Source organism: Gobius niger (assembly GCF_951799975.1).
Source record: "Gobius niger genome assembly, chromosome: 2".
NCBI lineage: Eukaryota > Metazoa > Chordata > Actinopteri > Gobiiformes > Gobiidae > Gobius > Gobius niger.
In genome coordinates, this window is record NC_136853.1 from 31,553,266 (window position 1) to 31,565,025 (window position 11,760).

Sequence of the window (11,760 nt, forward strand, 5' to 3'; positions counted from 1 at the left end):
TGATGCTACGCCAAATGTTTGTCCTTTCCTCGAACGATTAAAGCTGGAGCAGTCCCAAATTGACATCAATATTAATGTATGTGTGGGCTCTCAGTCGTACAGGAGTTGTCCATCTTCAATGAAGGTTCTTGAGTCACGTTCTGTGCTGTGTAGTTGAAGTGTGGAACGTTACGCCCCTCATCCAATAGGCTTTGTCAGCGACACTAAAGTTGAACTCAATCCACTGGGAGGAGTTCAGCTTGGCTAAGTCTGTCCCCTGTATCAACGGCTTCTCTCACTTGGGTAAACAACTTTGTAGTTCTAAGTATTTGTAGTACTAAGTCCTAACGACCTCACGACCTAACTCACACCTGAGTTTCAGTCTGAACGACCCTAATCTCAGCTGATCACTGTGAATTTTTACCTGCTGTTGATCTGTCCTGGGCTGAGTTTCAGCCTCATTAGCATGATAGAGCTCTCCAGGCCTGGGGCGCAGGACGCTGCTATACATCGAAGCCCTTCATTTCTGTTCATGGGGGGGCTTTGTTTCTTCACAGTGTTAATGTTATTAGCATTGTCATATCCATCTGACTCTTGCCAGCAACATGATGCTTTGAATAGTTTAATTTAATTCATATTGGATTTGTGAAAATGCTTGGTTGATGCTGCTGAATGAATGACTAAATGCATGTTTCTTCACCTGCTTGTCTCTTTAGGATCACTAACATTACCATTATGGCAAAGTCAGATTGAGTGCTACTTCTTGCAGCAGCACTGCACAGGCGCCATACCTGCATGCACACTGCATTATGGCTTTTGTGAGTGCACAACATTGACTATAATGAGCTTTGATTTCTTGCAGCGCCAGCACCAGGCTCGCTCTTTGTGATTCTGGCATTAGGCTTGGAGAGAGGAGGATGCACATCTCAACACTTTCTGTCCCATGTTGATTTGTTAGATATTCATGGAGGCTGTGATGCAGCGGTTAGCACCCTCGCTTCACAGCAAGAAATTCCCATGCTCAATCCTGGGCTGCGTGGGGCCTTTCTCTGTGTGTTTTGCAAGTTCTTCCTAGGTTTCCCCTGTACCACTAACCGTGCAGGAAGGACTTTATGCACTTTGGATGGACAAGCGAGAGGGCATCCTCACAGTTTCAAGTACCTGGTGTTCATCTCAACAATAAACTGGACTTGTCCCACAACACTAACGCCCTGTACAACAAGGGCTAAAGTCGCCTCCACCTTCTGAGGAGTGAGCAGGCCTCTGCTCAGGACTTTTTATGACTCTGTGGCAGCCTCTGATATCCACTATGCAGCCGTATACTGGGCCCCGGGCAGAGCGTGACTGTAGGAGCTGAGCAGCTCTTTCAGTGAAAGACTGAGACACCCTCAGTGCAAGAAGGAGCACTACCACAGGTTCTTCATCGCCGCTGCTGTCAGACTGTACAACAAGACTGTGAAGTAACACAATAATAACCCTTTGCAAAAAAATACGTGCAAGAATCTCTGTATCTTTGTCACTTTATCTGCATCACTTATCAACCACTTGCACTATATGAAACCTGTACTGCTTATGCTGCCATTTTTTATTATAGTCTGTATATTTACTTTTTATTGTTTATACTTTTTGCCCCCTTAAAGTTTTTGGTTGTCATTGTATACAAGATACCTCTATTTACTCTTTAATTGTCTGTACATTTCCTGTCTATCCTACACACTCTGTGAGTGCTACTGAGAGCTGAATGTAACAATCAATAAAGGCTGATCTTATCCTAATAATATTTTTTTCTTGATTATGCTATTTTGATCGTTAAAGGAATAGGCCACCGTTTTTACATACTGAGATATGTTCTTAGCTTAGCGGCTAAATGCTAACGCTGTCTGTGCTGTGTTTACGTGACTGAGGGGACGCGTGAAGACCAGACAGGTACATATGAATTTGTCTAAGCTAAGGTAAGAACATATCTCAGTATGTAAAAACAGTGGCCTATTCCTTTAAGTGTAACTATCAAAATTGTAAATTGATGGGTGGGCTTTTTATACTATCCGCATTATCTAAAAGCTATCTGTACCATTTAAGTATCTTTTAGCCTATCATTACCTCAAACAGATTCACCAGCTCTATGGACTTTCACAACAGTTTTAAGCCTCACTTCCGATTTTTCTTTGTCTGTTGCTGCTGTGCACAGATCCACCTCAAGCACTGGGTATCCCCACTCCTTCTTGTTCCCTCCCATTCTCTTCATCATGCTCCAGACATTACCAACTTGTTGTTCTCTTCCCATTTTGGCACAAAATGACCACTAATCAGCCCGTTTTGCTTGTGTAATGGCCAGAGGGGCGGAGTATTTAAAGATGTACTAATTTGACCTATGGCTTCTAATAAGTGAATCACAAGGAATTTCATAACAACTCCGCCCTGGAATAGAATCGTAACAGGGACACTCATACACATAAGGCTCGCGCAGATAAGTGATTGAGTGGACCAGTAGACTGAAATATAGAAAATGTACAAAGTTTATTTAAGCAATACAATATTTTTTTTTTCACTATTAAAACATGTAGCATGGCCCACAGATGCTCAGCTCCAAAATGGCAGGTGACGTCAAAGCGCCCGGCCAGGTGAGCATCCCTCCTTTTAAATGTCCAGGTGTCATCCAAATAGCCTGCTGATGGATGCGAGGGCCTACTGCCACATTTAGTAACTTAATCACTTTATTCCTCATCTTAATAGCCTGCTGTCCACCATGGCATTGCAACTCTTTTCATACTACCTTTACGTATAGGAATTGCAATGCAAGCTGCTTAGAGGATTTTATCACAGAAATGACCATTAATCTCATCAACCCTTCACCCCAAGTCAACTTCCCCAATCTGTTACTCACACAGTTCAGTTAATTTATTACAGTCCACCCCCAGTATCAAGCTCCTTCTCAATCTTTACTGTAAAGTGGCCACTCCCCATAGTAACACTTACCTAAAGCACTTATTTTTAAATGTACTACAGACCAAAGTGAAATCTAATCTAGACTCATGCCCAGTTCGCATGTACCGCAGCCATCATTCAGACCAAATCCTTTGCCTCGAGGGAAGCCCCTACAACCTGCCTATGCACACATGTTGTGACATTATAATCCCCACATCATACAACTTCCTGTCCTTGTATCTGCAACATCCTGCTGCAGTCTCTAACACACATTATAATTAGACATTAATCACTATCCCCTCCTTGTTCCTGCACCACACCAATCACCAAAAAATCTTGAGTCCCATACTTTCTTAATACTTGATAGGTAACCCACTTTTCACAGATGTCGCACCACTATTCCCAGCTTCCCTATCTTGCCTTACAACAGTAAACCCATGTAAAACAAAGTTCAACCGAGGCTCCTTTACACATATAATACCATCTAGTTTCTCTGCCAACACATCTACATAATGCTTAAATTCCTGACCATTAGAGATAATGCCTTACACTTGTAATGCGCTTCACAAGCCTGTATTACCAAGTTTCTCAAAGCGCTACACTGTCGTCATTATTTATTCACTCCATTCTTCGTGGTGGTAAGCTACTGTTGTAGCCACAGCTGCCCAGGGTAGACTGACAGAAGCGAGGCAACCAGTTTGTGCCATTGACCACCAACCACTCACTCACTCACTCACTCACTACATTCACCCCTACATTCATGTTACCAAACGAGCGTTCCACTGTAAAATTAAAAACATGGTTAATAACGCTCTCATGATACTCTCGATGCACAGACAATTGTATTTATTTTGTATTTTCAGTCACAAATATTGGCATTGGTGATATTAATAACAAAATGGGTTGAAAAATCTAGGATAAAAACAATAGGCTACTAAATTTGACTGTTTGCCTCACAATTCAACAAAAAGAGACAGAGGGACACAATTAATAAAGGACAACAAATCCTCGACTGATAGCGAATGGCATCAATGGTTTTGTATAGCCCAATATCACAACAGGAGTTGCCTCACAGGGCTGCACCGAACATTAAGGCAATAAACAGAGCTGTAAATATGACAATGTAAAGTTCAGACGAATTAAGTATCCAGGCAAACATAATGTGGACAACAAATGGACTATTGCCCATATACCTTTATAAAACAATATAAAGATTTTGTTATGTAATATTTCTTATTCCAAATTGTTGTACTGTGTGGAATTATGTGTATGTATCATCTTCCAATTAAGTAAAAACCTGCTTACGAAAGTTGGATAATTTGATGGTATTTTGAGGGGATCAAAGTCACACATCCCTCCAGCCTTATCAAAAAATATAAGACGGAATATGAAACGTATAGAATGTTGTTTTTTGTACAATTTTGCAACCATTTTAACTTCAGGGCACCGTTCATTACTTATCAATTTATGAATTAAAAATCATAAATTGATGACGTGGCTAATTGTGTTATTCTGCACAGGCTAACATCATAAAAAGAGCTAACATCTTTAGCAGTAACGTTTATATCAACAGAGCAGTCACGTCATGAGTCACGTACACACGTCGGTAGCTGCTGCTGTCCCTTTAATGATGCACTTCCGGGTAAAATGCATCGGAAATACTTTTGACTGGCTGAAAGGCGTATCCCCACTTTCTACTTTGTTTCTTACTAACTCCGTTTTCCCAACCATTTATCCATTAAGTCGAAACAAACCGTCGCTGAAACAGACTGAAAAAGACGGCCCGCGTTTGCAATAAAAAGCAAGACTTGTGAGCGTTTTTTTTTTCTACTCATACGTTAGCCAAGAAGCGGCTAACTTTGAACAGACTAGCGCCCAACTTGCCAAGTGTCCTGTACCGCAGAGGTATCGTGGATATCATCTGTACTGAAAAGATGGCAGACATGCTGATGTGGGCATTGAAAAACGGCCAACTGGACGAGGTCCGAGCTACACTGGTCACAGTAAGTGCGACGCTTTCCGATTCAGATCTGTATCCAGAAGTAGCTGGAGTTAGCTGGATGGCTCACTAGCCCTAGCGGTCAGACTTCACTGGTCATCCGCGTTATGTGTTATCAACTGATCAACTGTAGGATTGTTTGCTACAACGTTACTATAAAATAAGGCTGAAGAAAAAGAAGCAAACGCCACAGCCCCTATCAAACCTGTCCATGGTTATTTTGGGGGTTACGAGGCTTGTGGTTAGTACAGGGTGACTTCTATTACAGCTACCCATGCAACCTGTTAGCTGGTAGTTTGTGCTGAGAACTCTGATTACATTTGCTAAAACGGATCCATCTAACCCCCCCCAACACCAACAAATATAGTGCACCCCAAGCAACAAAGCACACTTCACATTAAATGGGCTCAATTGACATTCGTAGAATCGATGGCAACAATATACTGTCTTTAGCTTAAAATGCACTGATGTCCTGCCCACTTGAATTACAAGAAATAAAATGATAATAACTTTCACGCCCGAGTCCGACAGACACTCCCCAAGACCAGACAAACCGAAGAAACCTGCTGAATCAGAAGTCTACTTATACAGAGGGAGACTAGAGGAATAATCAAATGAAAACAGTGACAGCAGCAGCAGTCACAACAACAGAGGGGGAAGAAGCAGGGTGAATACGAGCAATTACGATGTCACGTCCTGGGGCTGTGATAGGCAATTTAGTGTTTTAAAGGAATAAGAAAAGTTCTATGTTAGGCAAAAAAGCTGTTCACAAGCAGGGCATTGCTTCCCTTGCGCTGTAAGAGAATGGTCATTTTATGAAACAGCATTCACAAAAACATCTGGTAGAAATCACAGAAGTAAACAGTGGTTGATCGTAGACACTTCCTCTGTAACAGCATTTATCATGAAATCAAGAGCTCTACAAGCACAAACTAATCCATAAACATATAGTCTACTCTTCTCAAACTTTTGGCCAGTTTTTATTCAACAACAATCGGCCTCGTCCACGGTTTTTTGCCAGATGAATTGAGGCTTACATTTATGAAGTATCAAAATATTTCCTCTGAATCAGCCCATTATAAAAGCAGCAGAAACGGAAGTTCAGGTCCTAGAAAAGGTTTTGTCCTTGGCCTTGTTGTCTGGAGTGAGAGGCTGCAGCTCACAGATGGTGGTTAACTGGTTAATTGTTTCTAATTGTGTAACCCAGTGGTTCGCAACCTGGGGGGCGGGCGTCTCCGGGGAGGTGCCTGGGATTGCAGAGCTCTGTCTGGTTAGAGGGTGAGGTCATAAGTGATATTATCTGAGCAAAAGTATTGGTTAAATTCATCATGTATGACAGCGATTGTGCATAAAACACTCTTTCAGTTTGTGTGTTTATTTTCATGCTTTGATGCACATGTGGGGCCATGGTTTTGGAATGGGGGGGGCATGCTTCAGGGGAAAAGGTTGGGAATCTCTGGCGTGACCTGTTAAGAACCGTTTGCCCGGTTAACTGCGAGTTTCACGAGTCACCTTCATCTGTGTGCGCTTCAGATATATTTTTGCCAAGGAAGTGCTTCACTCTTGAGTCTGCTGCTCTAACAGACGTTATTATAGGCTTTTCACAAAATTTATGAAGTTGGGCGACACTTTTACTCTTCTTAACACCGACTTACATCTCCATCAGGGCAGGCAGATCGATTTTAACGAAGCACTGGATTCATCTTTGTGGCATTTTTATTGAAGTAACAGAATTACCTGATATTTTGTTGTCACTGTGATATAAGCGCTGGTGTGATCATATGAACTAACGAGAGAAAAGTGACTCAGGGTGTTTAGGACGCTCGCCTACATCAGTTGGACTGTTGTGTTGGGCTAACAGCTGACAGCGGAGCTTTCAGGGAGTGAAATATTGAGCAGTTTGTGCATGAGTGACAACCAGGAGCTCCTCAAACAAGTCGCCTGGGTGATACGCTTTAGGGCTGCACCTTGTACGGGGTCGTTCAGTCGACTAATTGACTCTGGCTCTGACTTCTGGCTTCAAAATAAAAGCACCGTCTCATTCATTGGTTCAGCAGGTACTTGCTACATAAGAATATAATTAAATACACACATTTTAAGTGCCACTGTAACGCAATCGAGACACATGTCCGCTCTGACTTTACCCAGTGACTAAAATAAAAAGAGGTGAAGCTAAACAGCATGTTTTATGATAAGGACCAGTCTTTTCAGAGCCAGGTTTGCACTTGTTGCAGCGTGAGCAGATAAACAGTGGACTGTAAAGGATAACTCGCCTGATAAGCACTTTTATAATTTGAAAGACGCACAAATGAACCAGCAGCAACAGCTTAAAGTATAGACATAGCTAGCATCTGAGCTAACGTTAGCATTTGTACAAAAACAACAACATACCTTAGAAAAGTTCCCCGCTATCACTGATCCATGGGGCAAAGGGGCAAAAAGTGAACATCCCAAGGCTTTTATCATCGTAGCAACTTCACCATTACTTCTCCCAGGGTCGAGCTGAGACCAGAGAGAGACGGTACAGGCTCCAGAGCAAGGACGAGCCAAATCATCCAAAAATAACTTTCTTTCAGTTGAGATATTGATTGTGTTTTGTCTGTTAATAGTCAGACATAAAAAAAAAGTTGATCTAACGAACTGCTGAATGAACTAATGAACGAGGCGGTGCTTTTATTTTGCCGTGCTAGCAAAACCGGATGTTGTTTTGAGGTTAGCTTAATGCACAGAGACAATTGGTCGATGTGGTTTGAGTTGGCAACAAATTTTCATTGGTCGACTAAATACGTGCACAGTGTTCTCGCCAGCACAGTTGAGAGTACTGGCCCCCTACGCTGGGAATGTCTTTCCTCACGCTGCGATTTCGCCCCCTACGCTGCGTTTCAACCAGCGTTTGGGCTTTTTCCTTTTTGAATCGAAACTGACGTAGCAAAAAATACCTGATGTAAATTTATTAAAAATACATCTTCAGAAAATCTTGCCCTCAAAATGCAAATTTCAACATTTTCCAGGGGGGGGTGCCACCCACAAGACCCCCCTCAGCATCCGTTTGGCCCTGACGCTAAGCAGTTTTAAATCCTCCCTTAAAACCTATACCTATACCTGTATTCCGAGATTTTATCTTCTGTTTTTATGTAAAGCACTTTGGGCAGCCGTGGTTGTTGTTGTAAGTGTGCTATAGAAATAAAGTTGACCTTGACCTAAAGGTTCACGTTTAGTCCGTCAGTGGATGTTTTTAAAATGAGGAGGCAGCAACAAGGAAGCCTTTTCTAACTCTTCATGTTTCCGTTCTGCTTGTCGTTTTTATCTCCTGTAGACGCATTTTATGTTCACGTCCGCTATCTGATTAATGATATTGCTGCTGTTTCATTAATCATTACAGAGAATATGGTGGTGTTGAAAGAGAAATGAAGAGGACTTTTAACTGTTATGCCGAATGCATAAGACTCAGCGCAGGGCTTTTGATAGAACTTTATTTAAACTGTGGTAATCAAATAAATTTCTTTAATTTCAGTTGGTCTTTTGGCACCGTAGATCCACATTGTAAACGCGACATTTGTGAAAGATATTATGGCGTGTTTTCCTTCAGTACGAACCAGGCAGTCAGAAGCTAAGTTAGCACAATGTTAGCACTGGCCAGCGGCCCTGCTCACGTCTCCTCTGTTTCACACTGAACAACACCGTGAACAATCTGATGTGCAAACTGGAGACGCATTTAGGAACAGCTGAGAGAGTTTTACTACCTATGGCATTCACGGTTTAATTCAGGTGTTGCAGCTTTATAGGATGGGATTTTTCTGCAGATAATTGTATTACATAATACATAGCCAATTTAATTACTATTTCCTATTTTCCCATGTTTGTTTTTTTTCCAGAGTGAAGACGTGAACAGAATGCTAGAGGCAAGGATGCCACTACATGTAGCTGCAGACTTTGGACAGGCCGAAGTGGTGGAGTACCTCATTTCTAAAGGAGCAAATGTTAATGTAAGGACAGTATTTTTAATACTTTGTTTACTCTGTATAATAGTTTTAGTGTCACTTCTGATACATACTCTAAGGTTGGTCATCCTATAACCGTGAGGTTGGTGGTTTAAATCCAAGCTCCCGTAGGTGCAGACTGTCGTGTCCTTGAGCAAGACAGTTCACCCACCTTACCTGTGTGTAGGGTGACCAGTTCTATAGGGTCAAATGAGGACACAAAACTAACCTACAAAATATATATATAGCTAACCTAATAATAACTAACAGACTAGTATATACAAGTATACTACATATACTATACGAGTATATAAGCTGAGCACAGACTACACGATTTTCATGCGTCTTCCTGAGTCTTGACCTGTAAAAGAGTCGTGTCTCATATTTTGGAGGGGTCACAACTGGACTCCCGGTCGAATCATGTAATGGGCAGCAGAAAGACGCGACTAGACTCCAGTCGCAGGAAATAAAACATGTTTGATGCCAAACAGCACAACATATATCACTAAAAGTTCCACCACCGTTTCCTGCTATATTTCAGCCGCAAACAGAGTTTAGCGACCCTTACTGTGTTTGGAGTCGGACTTCTATTCAGCTACTTCTCTCTGCCCGCTTCTCTCCGGTGTCTCCTCCGACCGGCTGTCCCGGCTGTCCATCTGCTTTTCTTATTAAATCCACTGGAAATACATCCTGCGTGTTTGTGTCGCTGACTTTTATTTCCATTTGACAGAAGTATAAACAAGTTCAGGAAGACTCGTACCTGCAGCACTGAACTGTTGTTCTGACAGTGATCACATGACACTGACCAATGGGGACAGCGTGGGTGTTTCCCACACTCACAAACAGAAGCCTATTTTTGCTGATCTGGGGTCAGTTTTTCTTCTGCATAGAGAGAAATGAAGCAGAAGAAAGGACAAAGATGCACCACTGTATTATAATTCATCAGCATCAGCTGTAACAGACTCATGTAGTGAGTCCGCTCTTATGATTCTCAGTCGTTATGTGTGAACTAGGGCTGGAAAAAAAAATTGATTTGATTTAAAAATCGAGTTGGTGAGTCAAATCAATTTATAATTTCAAATGTGCTAGGAAGAACAGAGCCCACCTACGGATTTTGTGTTGTTTTATTAACAATCTTTGTTGCACCCTGCACAGTGACTTTTCAGTTAGAGAAAGCGTTTGCCTTTGCAATTTTGTTTATGTTGATGCACTTTAATCAAATACAATAAACATATACTGTATATTTCAAATATATTTAAATCACAGATTTTTTGGGAGGGGAAAAATCGCCCAGCTCTGGTGTGAACCCCCAGTCGTACTATAATGGTTACTAAATCCAGTCGTGTGTGGACCCCCCATTCATCACAAAATCTTTTAAAACTTGTAGTCTGTGCTCAGCTTAAGACATTTCTTAGCTTTACTGCCTTACTAGATACCTGTCTATTACATAACTAAACACATCAACATTAGTCCTAATTCAAACAAGATAATGTTTTGTTTTCTATCCATATGTCTGCAGGCTCCAGACAAGCATGGCATCACTCCTCTGCTCGCCGCTTGTTATGAGAATCATGCCTCCTGTGTCAAGATCTTGCTAGAAAATGTGAGTACTGTGGTTAAAGCTTGCTTTCGCCCCTGCACAAAACACACACAAAAAAGTACATTTATTATGTTTTTCCACACTAGTTAAGTGCACATATTAGTTACTCTAAAATTGCAACGCATTATATTCATAAAAAAGTAAAAAGTTATAGTCATCCGTTACTTCTCTGCAAAAGTAACTGCGTTGGTAACTATCTTACAGCATGATAAATGTGACTAGTGGCTGGACAAAGTAATTACTAAGTTACAAAAAACTGCAAGAAAAAGCGCTCATTCAGAATGTTGGAGTAAATATAAGCCTGTTTTAGTCACAGAATCACATCTCAGTCTGACCCAGAACTCAGCCTCTGACACAAACGGCAAACTCGGAGGCAACAGCTACAGCTAGTGAACGCATTGCAGTAAAACTACGGATCTCACATCTTTAAGCAGTACATGATGGGCAACAACACATTTACTAAATGCACAATGGTATCAGGACTAGGGATGGGAATTGATTTTATTGATATCAATGCCATCAATAATTTTACCTGTCGATTCAATTCTTTATTGATTCTCTTATCGATGCCTGACTTGTCTGTGTGTTGGTGAAAAGCAAGGAATGAATGTGCTTATTAATGTACTTTTGATTAACTCAAAAAAGACACTTTGATAGTTATCCCAAGAAAAAAATATGTATTAAATAAAGCAAGTTTCCAAATATACTGTGGCTCCTGCTGGCGCTCAGTCTGCCTGGCATCCTCTAAAATATAATGGTAACATTTGTACATACTTTTCAACAAGTGTCTGAAATATAGTGCTCAAAGTTACATTAGTTTTACCCTGTTGAGCGGAGGTTACGGTGCTGCTGCTAGAGCTGACCTCGGAAGATTCAGACGGACTGGTGACCCCTGCACTAGAGCATAGTCGAGAGAAAACGATTATTAAGGATGCCCTCCTGCTTGTCCATCCAAAACACAGAGAGTCCGTCCTGCGCGGTTTCTGTGAGTGCAGTTGATCGGCTGAACTACAGCGTGATGAACTGTTGTATTTGTCGTGGAAATAATAATATAATAATTATTATTTTTATATGTAGCTCTTGAGATAACGCTACTGATAAGTGCTCTCCTTTAGCTGAAAGGAGAACAGAAGTTTAGAAGCCTCTATATCCTTTGCCCAGGGCTGGTTATTGCAGAAAAGTCTAAAACTCTTCTTCAAACGCTGCTCAAAGCAAACTCGTATTATTTCATGCTGCTGTGATGATTGTTCCCTTAGCATTTCATGTGCTAATGGGAC